The following is a 14738-nucleotide window of genomic DNA, read 5'->3' on the forward strand; positions in this document are numbered from 1 at the left end:
GAGAGAGAGAGAGAGAGAGAGAGGGAGGGAGAGAGAGAGTGAGAGAGACAGAGAGCGAAAGAGAGAGAGAAAGAGAGAAAGAAAGAGACAGAAACAGAGAGACGGACAACCAGACAGGCAGACACAGTGAAAGACACAGACACAAAGACAAATAAAGCTAAACCACTATCTTACTCGGGTGGCATTTCCTCTGGTATCCTCTCTTGCCGAAGCGATATTGCCCGTAGTTAATGGTTCCTAAGCGCCTCTCACCGGGGAATTTCCGAGGTTGTGTTATGATTTGCGGGAAGGACCACGCCGCGCCTACCAGGACCACCAACAACACCGTCAGAAGAAGCTGTTGAGATTTGGAATTGTTTAGTTTTTTCTTTTTTTATTATTATCATTATCATTATTATCATTATTACTATCATCATCATCATTATTATTATTATCATTATTATTATTATTACTATTTTTATCATTATTATTGTTATTATCATTATTATTATTATTGTTGTTATTATCATTATTATTATTATTATCATTATTTTAAGTGATTTTTGAAAATTTTATGTCGAGTAGGTTCATCGTGATTTTTTTCTTTTCTTTTCTTTTCTTTTTTTCATAAATGCTAAAAGAGAGGATTGAATTATACTTACAACTTTGTTCATGGTGAGTTTGTGCACTTGCTTGTCTCTCTCGACAACACTGAAAAAGGAGAACAATGTGTCAGGTTGGAAATCTAGTGAGTAAAATAAATTGTGTTTAAATATATATATATATATATATATATATATATATATATATATATATATATATATATATATGTGTGTGTGTGTGTGTGTGTGTGTGTGTGTGTGTGTGTGTGTGTGTGTGTGTGTGTGTGTATGTGTGTGTGTGTGGGTGTGGGTGTGGGTGTGTGGGTGGGCGATTGCGCCCGTGAGAGTGTGCATATGCCTAGTTAATCTCTATTTGCCATTAGAAACAAAACATAGAAACAGGACCAGATATTTACCAGATTCAGTATCTCCGAATTTCTAGCAGAAGAAGGCGACGAAAAAAATCTTAGAGATGTCCCTCGAACGTGTCTTGTCTGGTCACCCGTGCGCCAAGCGTGGGAGTGGCTCTAGTGTCCTACCTTTCCTTGGCAGATGCTTTTGACAACTGACCTTCGTTGCTTGCTGGGCCAACATATATCGGGGGGATCTCTCAGGGATGCCAAATTGTAATTAATCTTGTGATATGAGAGTTCATGGCTGTCCTTATTTGGGGGTGTGGGAGGGGCTGAGTCGATACGAAGATGAGTTTTTGGATAAAAAATTAAGAAATTCTTTTGTTGTTCCTTAATTGTCTTCATTTCATATTTGTTATTTTTAGGATTTAGATAAAAGAAATTATATAGCAACTTTGGTAGAGCCAAAAAAAACATCGAACTGCCAAACCAAGAATTCCTGTTGATTAAGTCATTTTCCTTTTAATTGTGACATCCATAATATTCATGATACCAAGAAAAACAATTACCACGAATTTCTACCATTACCTTCCTACAGCAATCGTCATCAAAAATGAAACCAGATCGAAATGCCATTTCAAAGTACGTAAACTTTTCCAAGATCTACACATTGGCTACGTTTCTTGTTAACCTATTCAATATGCATAGCAGTGCCTCATGCTCTGACGTATTCAAATGCAGATGCTTTCGTTTGAAGACTGGCTGATTCACCACAACAAAATGCTTTGATATTACACAATGGGTTATGAAGAACCACCTTTGAAATTTAGATATCATTTGAAAACTTCCTTTCTAGGAAATTTATCATTTTCTCGAAATTGAATTGAAGTCAACTCAAAACTCAACTCAAAATGCGGTTTATTTTACTTGTTTCATATAATTACGATTCGAAACCTAATTGTATTTAATGTTAGAGGTATATTTGTTGTCTTTCTTAAGATTGGTGACCGTAACTTTCGATAAGTTTCTTAATCACAGTGGCGCACATAGGTCTGGTGATGCCTCGTGATACTGCCTTGATTCTGTGCCCCAAAGACTACAGTATAAGGTCTAGTACTGAGAAAATGTAGAATGCATGAACACAAATGAAACGTGAAATAAATCTTTTATTCGATTTAGATATAAATTTGAAATCAATTATCTTATTTCCTTTTCTGAATGGAGGACTCCCTGTTTTGGATACACCCCCCCCCCCCCCCCTCTGTACTGTTGTGTGTGTGTGCGTGTATATATATATACATATATATATATATATATATATATATATATATATATATATATATATATATATATATATATATATATATATATATATATATATATATATATATATATATATATATATATATATATATATATATGCATGTGTGTGTGTGTGTGTGTGTACACACATACATATACATACACATATATATTACATATACATATATATGTATATGTTTGTGTGTGTGTTTGTGTGTGTGTGTGTGTATGTATATATATATATATATATATATATATATATATATATATATATATATATATATATTTATATATATATATTCATATATCTATATATATCTACATATATACATATATATATATATATATATATATATATATATATATATGCGAGTGTGTGTGTGTGTTTGTGTGTGTGTGTGCGTGTGTGTCTATGTGTGTGTGAATGTGTGTTTATATATATATATATATATATATATATATATATATATATATATATATATATATATATATATATATATATATATATATATATATATATATATACATATATATGTATGTATGTATATATATACACGTGTGCGTGTGTATTTATACAGACACACATATACATACAGTACATTCTTAATATTCATTGTATATTAAGTAGACGAATGATTAACTGCAGTACATTGCTTGGGCAACACACTTAGCTTGGCATTCGGATCAACTATATCTTTGGTCTAATAATAACAAGGTTGTTCTGTCGCAATTTTTGTCTAGGATTAATTGATCTGTTTATTAATCCCGTGTTCCTACTTCTTTTATCAATGTATAGAGGAGCTTATCTGTTATATGTATTGTGGAATTGCCTGTTTACAAGTGTGGATGTATAGAGATATTAAAGATGTTCCTTCTCTCCCCATTGTTTCCAGGATATAGGGTACAACCAGCCTAAACGTGTGACGCATGTAGTGTGGCAGAGGGTCGTAGAAGACTGCAGAGGGGAGCCATGCTAAGTGAGTTACGTAAGAGACCGTTTTTACTGTTGCAGTTGCTGTGTTGGTGTTACTGTTGCTCTTTTTTGTTGGGGATGTACCAGGTTTGGTGTTAAGGTACCTTGTCGACTTCGAAGGGAGAGAAAATGTTTCCGAAATCAATAAGAAATTGCGATTTCCCTAAAAGGATGGAGATATGCGTGTAAAAACATCAACGAAATGTTTTATCACTTGATTTCTTACCATTTAATACCATGAGTACAACAGGCGAATAGATATAATCCCATTAGGACAGATTTTGCATGAAAGTATTTCAATTAACGTAATGTCGGACAGTGAAACACGTATATTTTATATGAACAAGTTAATCGAGTTAATATTCAAGACATGCTTTTATAGGGGGTTCACTGACCACATGGTAATAACCTAATGTACTTTCTCGTAAATTAAATAATACCAATCAGTTTAGTGAATTAAGAATAAATCTAACATTAAACATTACTAAGATGTTAAATTTATTAAAGTAATTATAATCACACTTTTCTTTCCGTGATATTTTACATTATAAGAATAATTTCAATTCTGTTTTTATTTGTTCTTTATTTTATGACATCGGAATTATTTCAACATAATTAACTGTTAACTAAGAGAAAATTAAAGAAATATCGCTTATGTTAGTATTAGTACCATTAGTGATTATCATAATCAATATTAACCTAAGGATTAGTTTAATATCAACTGATTTTTTTTTTTTTTTTTTTTTTTTTTGTAAACATAAGATGGGGAATACTTAATTCGCGGTATTTTTTTTTTTTTTTTTTTTTTTTTTTTTTAGCATAGAGCAAAATATCAAAATGCGATTCGAATATAATTTTTGGAAACAGGTCAGGTCACATTGTGAATTTTCCTTAATCATTTATCAGTTTTATCTATTTATTTACTATCATTGTTCTCTTAGTTCTTATCTGTTTTTTTTATCATTATTATTATCATTAATTCGTTTTATAATTTTCTGAATCGTTAATCTTAAATAATAATAATAATAATAATAATAATAATAATAATAATAATAATAATAATAATAATAATAATAATAAAGTGTCATTAATTTATTAAGATAAAATTTCTTTCTTTCGGTACTTTGGGTGAAAATATATACCTTCTAAGAAAATACGTGTTTTAATTTACAACACTAAAGTATTTACAAAATAGTCAACAATATATATTAACTATATAAAACATATAATTACATAACAAGAATAACAATCTTCGTTTAGCAAAAATAATATCAAATACTTGCGATTCATTTCTGTACAATGTAGATAAATAGAACTCACGCACTCAGACAATTCAGTAACATAACAAGAAAATATGATCAGGCATACAGCCATTATAAGCGGTGCTATTAAATAAATACAGCCATACAACTATACACGGAGTCATTCTAGTCTGAAGCTGAAGTCCCAGCAATCTTCTAAAGCTAGATGTAGAGCCAAACTTCAGACTGTAGCTGAAGTCTCTACAGTCTTCTGAATCCAGATGTAGAGCTAAACTTCAGACTGTAGCTGAAGTCTCTACAATCTTCTGAATCCAGACTTTGAGCCAAATTTCAGATATTCAGACTTCAAGACTTCAGATAACGTAGTCTTCATTGGTATAGGATATCGATGAATCCTTTAGGAATATGATGAGAAAGCGGTGTTAGCGAAGCGGGCAGGGTTCCGCAGTATCTACCCCTGCAGTCACTGGCTTCTGTGAAGGAAGAATTATTGTGTAAGTTTACCTCAAGTTTAGTACTTTATGTGGCCTAAAACGCATAAGCGAGATTTTAATATCTCTAGTTGTCATTTACAGTGATGCAAGTATATCATATTTCAAGAAATTATGACTATCAATAGAGAGAAGAGAGGGGAAAGCGAGAGAGAGAAAGAGAGAGCAGAAACTGATGAGAAAAAAGAAAGGCAACGAGAATGAGAATCGGCATGGAAGCGACTCCACAAAAAAGGCATAGAAACACAGAAACAAAAGCAAGGAAGAGAGAGGGAAACGGAACCACCTAACCCCATATTCCCTATTACGTATTTCATCAGTGTTCCTTACCATGTGTCCTCCTCTTTGGCTGCTGCTTGCGACTGCGGTGCCTGATAATGCGTACCCCACGAGGCGTTTCGACTTATATGGTCTGTCTTCAACGATTGCTGAGGCGCCTACTAAAGTCTAAGGATTTTGTTTACTTCCTGCTTACCAAAGCCTGCCCTCCCTTTCCCTTTTCCCTTTTCCCCCCCTTTTTCCCCTTTCTTTCCCTCCCTTTAAGTCCCCTTGAAGGCTTTGGTCTGCGAGGGGTCATTGCCCAAAAATGACGTTATTTGATAGTGTTTTCCTTCTCAGTTCTTCTTTCCTGTTAAAGAGAGATCAACAGAGGTTATAACTTCGTAATTCATAGATACACGCACTTGCACAATTCGTTTTAAGTAGTGCAAGCATACAGATACATAAATAAAGATAAGTCTGGGTATGTATACAGCTTTATATACATATAATATGCATATTTACATCATATTCATTCTCAAATAAACCTGGCAAAAATCCTACTTACTGGAATGGTTCTTCCTCTGGTATCCTCTCTTGCCGAAGCGGTACTGGCCGTAGTTCACGGTACCCAGACGCCTCTCACCGGGGAATTTTCTCTGCCGTGTTATAATCACCTGTGGCATTGCGCAGGCAAGGCCCGTCAACACAGCCAGCACCAGGACGATAAGCAGCTGTTTGAAATAGATGAAGAGTGTTGGTTATTGATGTTTTTTTGTTTTGTTTTTTTTTATTTGTATGTTGATTATTTCATTATTTCTGTTTTAAAATGAATGGATATTTATATTTTCTTTGGTTCATAGTCGTTTTTCTTATTGTCTACTTTCTTTAGTACTAGAATCAACAAAATGTTGGATATTTGCATTACACCCACTTTTTCACACGTTCATTACTAAAAAATGTGTTTCTTTACTTTTAGTTTTACAAGATCAAGGTAATGTTTCAAGATTCACTAAAATGAAATACATAAAACCTTAAACATAGTTCATATTAATAAACAAGAAAGAAGCCTGGATATATACTTACAACTTTATTCATGGTGATTGGAGTAAGTGCTGTTCACTTGTTTGCACGAGGTCTGTGGAAGAAAAAGTAAATTTCAAACTTCTGTAGAGTAAGACAAACACAAACAAACAAACACAAACACACACACACACACACACACACACACACACACACACACACACACACACACACACACACACACACACACACACACACAAACACAAACACAAACGTTATAGCAAAGAAAGCTAAAGTTATTCCATGACCAAAATATAACTTCATAAAAAACATAAAAAAAAACATGAGTCTAAAAAATATATAAAATACAATACAAAAAATACATGACCAAAGTTAAACACGCGATTCTGACCTCTGTTGAATTACTGTTGTGGGATGAACGTAATCCACTATTGGTTGTGTATCTCTTGCTGGTTTGTTTTTGCAACTGACCATCCTTGCCGAAGGACTCCAATATATAGTGGGTCACACTGAGATGCCAAGCTGTTATTAAATCTGTAATGCGTTCTAATATAAATGGAATGAATCATGGTTGATATTGTTTTTTTCGAGTTGGAGGTGAAATATATCAAGTTCTTTTTTGTATTCATGGAGTTTCTGTGTTGGTGTACATGTTTATTCAAATCTGTCATGCATGTTCTGGGGATGATTACGTGTTATAAATGCAACTTGGCAACACTGATCGATTGCTCAAGTTTAGGACATTGCCAGATTTGTATATTGTTTTTTATTGATTCTATGATGTATACCCATAATGTTTGCCAATAAGAATGTAGCATCTTTTCCTTTATGGACCAAAATTCAGCCTCCTAAAGTAAATTCTGATCTAGATTACTGCACAAACCTGCTAAAATTGTAAACTTTATAACAAGGGGCACGTCTTGGTAGAAAGTGGCTTTTCAATATGGACAAGTGTTTTGTTTTTGATGTGGTGGCATGACCATTTTTTTTTTTTTTTTTATGTTTGTATGTGTGTGTGTGTGATCCTTATACGCCAGGAAAGTAGACATAATATCTTCCCATTTAGAAAATTCATTATTTTGCTGTATGACACCTCCCAGTGATGCATTGGTTTGATTTTGCACTGCATATCAATGGTCCACGAACTTACTTCCTGGCGGATGTGCGTTTTTTCGACGAATTTTAATCATCAGACCAAAGGACGCAACATTCCCGGTAAGAAGGTCATTAAGAACCCACAAACGTATGCAAAAAGAAAAAAAGTCAGAGATCCTTCCATTTCTAAGATCCTAAACGGATATCCACAGGCATTGCGAGAAAAGGAAGTACTCAGTGGAAAGGAATGCGAGAGAGGGAGATGCACGTGAGTTGGGACATGTGCACCAGCTCTTTTGCATTTACAGCGACCCATTATTACTCAACAGACAACGGCAAGACGAATGCTAAATGGATTCTACATTGAGTGTTACGTTGTACCAGGTAGAGAGGCGATTAGGTTCATACCGCCGACGATATGACGTAAATTATTCAATCCTGTTTCAATTTTTTTCTTTCGAAAAGCACTCGTGACTAAAATCACAATGCCCTCATCGAAATTTTCCTCGGGTTCCTCAGTAACATGTGACAAGGTTATCCATGACACTGTCGACTATGAGCCATACTGTGTAATGCAGTAAAAGCGAGACGTGATTTGGCTCGATAATACATTAATGGATGTTGTTTGGCAGGAGTGACTTTTACAGTTGGTTGATCTGCTGCTATCAACTGAATGTCATCAAATGTAATAGGGAATTGTTTGCGAAAATGGTGAATACTCATGGCAGGTGATTAAATCAACACCACTGTTGGCATTCTTATGAAAGCATTCCTTTTCGATGTTTATGAATGTTTCTCCCATATTCGACGGTCACTTATGGTATATAATCATAACAATTATCACAGTGACAAAGACGTTGCTCTTAATTTCTAGTTCATACCTTAAATACATTTTTTTTAATGTGGTAAGTATATTGCCTTAAAAATACCATTCTGAAATATGATTTACATAATTTTACTGAACACATAAAGGGGCACAATTGAAAACCAAATTGTGTTATATGGGTCTTTTCATATTAGGCCTAGAGTGCCATATAGATTTGTAAACTATTATGTCATGCAAAGAAACAGTTTGTCATTCCTTCTATTAGTTCTTCCTTAATATGTCTTTTTTTTTTCTTTCTCTTTCTTACTTATATAAGCATTTATTTAATTCTGGGTTATCCAAGTATCAAATGTGTTCATAAAGTCTGTACAAAAATTTCCAACAGATGATAAACGAAATGAGGCTTGTACCTACCGCAGTGTTTAGTGCGTTGTTAGTGTGTATGTGTGTGTGTGTGTGTGTGTGTGTGTGTGTGTGTGTGTGTGTGTGTGTGTGTGTGTGTGTGTGTGTGTGTGTGTGTGTGTGTGTGTGTGTGTGTGTTTTGCACAGGAATACTAGAGATGTATCAAATTTCACTATTTTCAGATGTGGAACGGATGTTTCTGTTATCTCGATGTGAGATGTGGACCCCAAGTCATCAAGCATCCCACCACTGCCACCAACTACTTTCCCCAACCTCCATCCTTTGGAGAGCGGTAAAGTTGAATTCTATGTATGTAAATTTCCGTACTTAAGAGGACCGTCTAGTCAGGCTAGGGTCTACATAAAAGGGTGTGAATTTCATCAAAATCAGCAAGAAAAATCGAAAAATTAAAAAAAAAAATGGTCCCCTTAAGCCCATTTTCTATATCATACTATTTTATTTGCAAATACTGAGGTATGTTATGTATTTCTAACAACATATAGACATTCGAAATTCGGTAATCATTTTAAAAGTATTGACCCCTCCTTTATTTTTCTTATATTTGTTTTTTTGAATATTGCTCCATGCATCTTTTTTCTTCTTCTTCTTACTTGTTTATTTGTTTGTTTTTTCTTTTTAGGTGGTTTATTTGTCGTGCCAATAATTTCTTTGGCTTGAACAAATTTTAAATGTTGATATGATTTGTAAAATCCTCATATCCTCATTCTGAAAGTCTAGAACCAAAAGCATGTGTAAATATATGTGCATATTCATATGTATATGTGTTATTAAGTTATTCTTATAACCACTTCAAATCATACCGTTTAAAAGTATCATGAATACATGTGTAACCATCATCCCTCTTTAAATCATCAATCTAATTAAAGGAAATTGAACAACAAGATGAATTACTTTCCGTTCCATTGTACTTGCCAGCTGGCGAAAGTTATCATATGGTGAACAGTATTGTCCATTTATTTTAATTCATAATGGTATGTCGATACTCCGCAAGATATAGTGACTAGCTGTGGAGCATCTAAGTATGTGTATTATTATTATTATTATTATTAAGCTAAGTGTAATTCACCAACTGTAGATAGTTTGTAATTCACCAAATGTAGATAGTGTAACTTAAAAGAAATAACTCCCTTGAAAGCGTCCATAAAGGAAATATTTAGTGATTTTGATCTAAGTGCATTTTTACTTACTTCAAGTATGAACTTTTTCCTATAAGCTGTAAAAGGCCCCACACCCCTTGAATAGTGTAGAGGAAGTTTATCCCAACCGAAAATGGTTGTCTTCTGGGGAGGGAATGGTCTATAAAATCAATATAAAAAATAAAATATTTTCCAATTCCTGTGATATGTTTGGGTTATTAGACATTTATAAGACTTTCTTTGACTCCCTCTAAATGGTATATATATATATATATATATATATATATATATATATATATATATATATATATATATATATATATATATATATATATATATATATATATATATATATATATATATATATATATATATATATATATATAATGTGTGTGCGTGTGTGTGTGTGCGTGATGTGTGCGTATGTGTGTATGCATGTGTGAACTTAAGAATGCTTTTTTTTTCATTTTTGATGAATATGCACCAGTTTAGAAAGATATAGGCCTTCTAAAATAACGAGATCGAATAAAACGTGACACAAACGACATAAAATAATTGCCTTCTTAGATCTAAAATTACGGAATGAGGAAGAGAAGAAGAGAAGCTAAACACCCCTAGGGGGAAGAAAAGGAATAAGATGAAATGTAACAGTAGAATATTTTTTCTCTACTACAGCAAATCGTTGCAAGTGTATTTTCATTCAAAAACAAAAATATTATTATCATTTATCGTTTATCATTATCATTGATACAAAAAGACGATGAATTTTACTTTAACATTTTTTTTTCCTTTTTTATAGAAGTGAAGACGCTTTTCAGTGTAAACTTGTTTTTAATTCTCATTTAATTTTTCACTTTTTCTACAAAAGAGCAAAATATGATGTAAATCTTTTACATACGAGATACGTTTGACAAAAGACGTTTTCTACAAAAAATATATATATTTGACAAAAGCGCAATTGTTTCCCTTAGAAGAGATATATATAATTCAAAATGCATTTTTTCATCCATAAAAAGTATATTTAAAAAATAGATAAATAATAAAACATCCAGAAAATATCACAGTCACATCCATGTGACTGTGACTGTGACTGTGACTGTGACTGTGACTGTGACTGTGACTGTGACTGTGACTGTGACTGTGACTGTGACTGTGACTGTGACTGTGACTGTGACTGTGACTGTGACTGTGACTGTGACTGTGACTGTGACTGTGACTGTGACTGTGACTGTGACTGTGACTGTGACTGTGACTGTGACTGTGACTGTGACTGTGACTGTGACTGTGACTGTGACTGTGACTGTGTGACTGTGACTGACTGTGACTGACTGTGACTGACTGTGACTGACTGTGACTGACTGTGACTGACTGTGACTGACTGTGACTGACTGTGACTGACTGTGACTGACTGTGACTGACTGTGACTGACTGTGACTGACTGTGACTGACTGTGACTGACTGTGACTGACTGTGACTGACTGTGACTGACTGTGACTGACTGTGACTGACTGTGACTGACTGTGACTGACTGTGACTGACTGTGACTGACTGTGACTGACTGTGACTGACTGTGACTGACTGTGACTGACTGTGACTGACTGTGACTGACTGTGACTGACTGTGACTGACTGTGACTGACTGTGACTGACTGTGACTGACTGTGACTGACTGTGACTGACTGTGACTGACTGTGACTGACTGTGACTGACTGTGACTGACTGTGACTGACTGTGACTGACTGTGACTGACTGTGACTGACTGTGACTGACTGTGACTGACTGTGACTGACTGTGACTGACTGTGACTGACTGTGACTGACTGTGACTGACTGTGACTGACTGTGACTGACTGTGACTGACTGTGACTGACTGTGACTGACTGTGACTGACTGTGACTGACTGTGACTGACTGTGACTGACTGTGACTGACTGTGACTGACTGTGACTGACTGTGACTGACTGTGACTGACTGTGACTGACTGTGACTGACTGTGACTGACTGTGACTGACTGTGACTGACTGTGACTGACTGTGACTGACTGTGACTGACTGTGACTGACTGTGACTGACTGTGACTGACTGTGACTGACTGTGACTGACTGTGACTGACTGTGACTGTCTGTGACTGTCTGTGACTGTCTGTGACTGTGACTGTGACTGTGACTGTGACTGTGACTGTGACTGTGACTGTGACTGTGACTGTGACTGTGACTGTGACTGTGACTGTGACTGTGACTGTGACTGTGACTGTGACTGACTGTGACACATTTGGCGAAGAACGCATTTTTCCTTTATGAAAGAGACAGTTGATTTTTCTTTTCTTTTTTTAAAAGAGACATATTTGACAAAAAAAAAAAAATCCCCTATAAAAGGGATGCATTTGAGAAAATAAAACGCATTATGTAGATAGATATAGATATATAAGAGATACATTTGACGAAGGAATTTACTTTTTTCCGTAAAAGATATATGTGACGGACTATGACATTTTTCTATTAAACGCATTTTTTCACTACCACGAAAATGCAGTCTTGAAGGCTTATAACATGAGTGATTGAGTGATTATTTAAATTATCTGCCGCGTCAATGAAAGATTGAAATAGGGAAAGGGTGAACATACAGACACTTGCAACCATTTTTGTAGGTTAAATAATACGTCACATAGATCAAGAACTAAAAAATCATTATAGCCCATTAGACTACTTACAGTTTATTTTATCAATTCTTTGTCATTATTTTCTTTTTTTTTTTTTTTTAGTTTATTCTTATTTTATTATTATTATTTTTTACTGTGTGCTATATAGTTTTTCGGTTTATTTCATTTCACTTCACTTTTGTTTATTTATTTACTTTAGAAAATGCTTTAAAAATATGTAGATTCACATTTCAGAATAATTTAGCTTTAAGTCTCCATCGCATGAAAAGAAAAATAAGTAAAATCGATTCTGCAAAAAGATAAATTTGAAAAATGAAAGAAAAAATAGTTCTCCAGATAATTATATACTTTCAAATTAATCATAATTTCACTTTTGTTAAGAAATCCAAAATCGAGGCTGCAAAGTGTATAGTTCGTTTGTTTGTTTGTTTGAATATAAACAGGTATGAACCATTTTTAAGGGTATGTCATTTCGGTTTTATTTAAATCTCACAAGAGTTGTTTGGTAAGTCGGTGTTTGCTCGTTCGGTCAGAGTCAACAATTTTTCCTTTTTTCTCCTTTTCCTCTTCCTCCCCTTTCTCCTTTTCGTCCTTCTCTTTCTCCCCCTCCTCCTTTTCGTCCTTCTCTTCTTCCTCCCCCTCCTCCTTTTCGTCCTTCTCTTCCTCTTCCTTTTGTCCTTCTCTTCTCTTCCTCCTTCCCCTTCACCCCATTCTTCCCCTTGTCTTCCTCCTTCACCTCCTTCTTCCCTTCCACCTGCTCGAAGTCAAGAGAAAGAATTATCATGCTACTAGCTTCTTAAGACATCCTACTGAGTACATCACCTGTTATCAGTAAATCAACAACTTGTCAACAATATTATTCATTAACCTAAGACATACGTGATTCTGTAGCCAATGCAGAAGGGTATCCCCCGATGTACTTTTTGCTTGGATGCAGTGCGCAGTCTTAAGGCTTATATATGTGGATTCACCAGAGAAGTTAAGTTATAATGTCTTCAAATTTTGTGTAAATAGAGGAGTGTGAACAAGAAACTGCTTTATGAAGAAATGTGGGTTTATACTATGTCAAACAAATTAAAAATATGGTATATGAGGGTTTAGGAAGGGGGGGGTACATATTTGAACGAAAATGGGTAAAGAGAATATCAAAGAAATATGGTTTTATATTTTTTGTTATCATCTATATGTAGGAGGCATTAAAGAGGAAAAAATATATAGTCATGAGAATGAAAAGAGAGAAATAAGTCAACACCGCTAATAACGTTACAATCTGAACCACTTTCAAATATAGTGCATTATGCTGTGTATAATAAATCAAATACGTATGTAAAAAAAAAGTATGAATGAAAATGAATGACTTCACAGCGGTTGAAATAATTTACTCCGTTTGATGATATCTTCGTAAAAATATCATGTATTTGTGATAAAGATTTGTTCAGCATGTCTTTACATCTCTTGCGTTGTGAAACTATTCATTCTCAATCATACTTTTTTGTTATATTTGGTACAATGAACAAAATTTGAGTGCTCTAGAAGTAATGAAATTCTAAGATTCGAAGCATTATTTCCTTATTACGTTTGTGGGTCGAGCTATTTTGTCTCTTTCTCTCCCTGTCTCTCTAACCGGAGTTGCCATGTCGTGGAGGGGTTGCCTGAAGTCCCAAAGGCCGGGTGAGCTGACAAGAGGGCTACCCATACTGGAGGGGTCACCAGTGAAGGATGATGATACAAAAGTGGCTTCCAGATGAACCATGGCCAATAAAAGTGGATGTTTCTACGCATGCTGTGCCCTGTAACTAGTACTACACCTTTTTGGTCTTTCATTCTGGCTAAACGCCTATTGAGGAGACCCCTCCCAAAGTAAGGTCTTCGGAACCGCCAGGAAAGGCTCCAGAGGCTTCAGTTGGGACAGTTCCAGCTGCCACAGCATCCACAAGGGCATCCGCTACTAGACAGAATGACCCTGAAATAATGTTAAGCTTAGTGTCTCGGCAGACCCTGCATTAGGGCGTCGCCGACCTGGTGGAGTTGTAGGCATGCTGGACAAGTACACATTACAGTATATGCAGACAACTGGGACACCTCCCCTATCTTGTTTCACTGGCTTCAGGGGAGGAAGAAAAACGCCTGCAGCACGGCTTGGTCGAACCGCAAGTGGACGCCATGCGACTTTTTGTACAAGATAGCAGCAAAGGATATAGATATAAAATATGTATATATATTTTATATAGAGTACCTATATTAGTATGTGGTGTATAACCTTTTCGAACAAAAGAAACATCCCTGGCCTTTCTACTCAATATAGGTGAATGTGAATGGTGGAGACAGACAAGCAAAC

The 14738-nt window shown here is 34.9% G+C and overlaps 2 long non-coding RNA genes across 2 annotated transcripts in view; both read right to left on the minus strand.

The window, feature by feature from the left end:
• LOC113826917 (uncharacterized) overlaps positions 1 to 1148 on the minus strand; it is a 2256-nt gene extending 1108 nt beyond the window's left edge. The window contains exons 1-3 of the long non-coding RNA XR_003477708.2: positions 998 to 1148; positions 642 to 690; positions 175 to 337 (exon numbers count right to left, since the gene is read on the minus strand). This is a non-coding gene — a long non-coding RNA (uncharacterized lncRNA). The remainder of the gene's footprint in view (positions 1 to 174; positions 338 to 641; positions 691 to 997) is intronic.
• A 3204-nt stretch (positions 1149 to 4352) lies between these two features.
• On the minus strand, positions 4353 to 6750 carry LOC113826918 (uncharacterized). Its single transcript, XR_003477709.2, has 5 exons — positions 6656 to 6750; positions 6307 to 6358; positions 5789 to 5954; positions 5293 to 5590; positions 4353 to 4944 (listed from the first exon to the last, which is right to left on the minus strand). It is a non-coding gene; the product is annotated as an uncharacterized lncRNA (long non-coding RNA).
• Between the last annotated feature and the right edge of the window lie 7988 nt (positions 6751 to 14738).

Source organism: Penaeus vannamei, chromosome 6 (assembly GCF_042767895.1).
Source record: "Penaeus vannamei isolate JL-2024 chromosome 6, ASM4276789v1, whole genome shotgun sequence".
Lineage (NCBI taxonomy): Eukaryota > Metazoa > Arthropoda > Malacostraca > Decapoda > Penaeidae > Penaeus > Penaeus vannamei.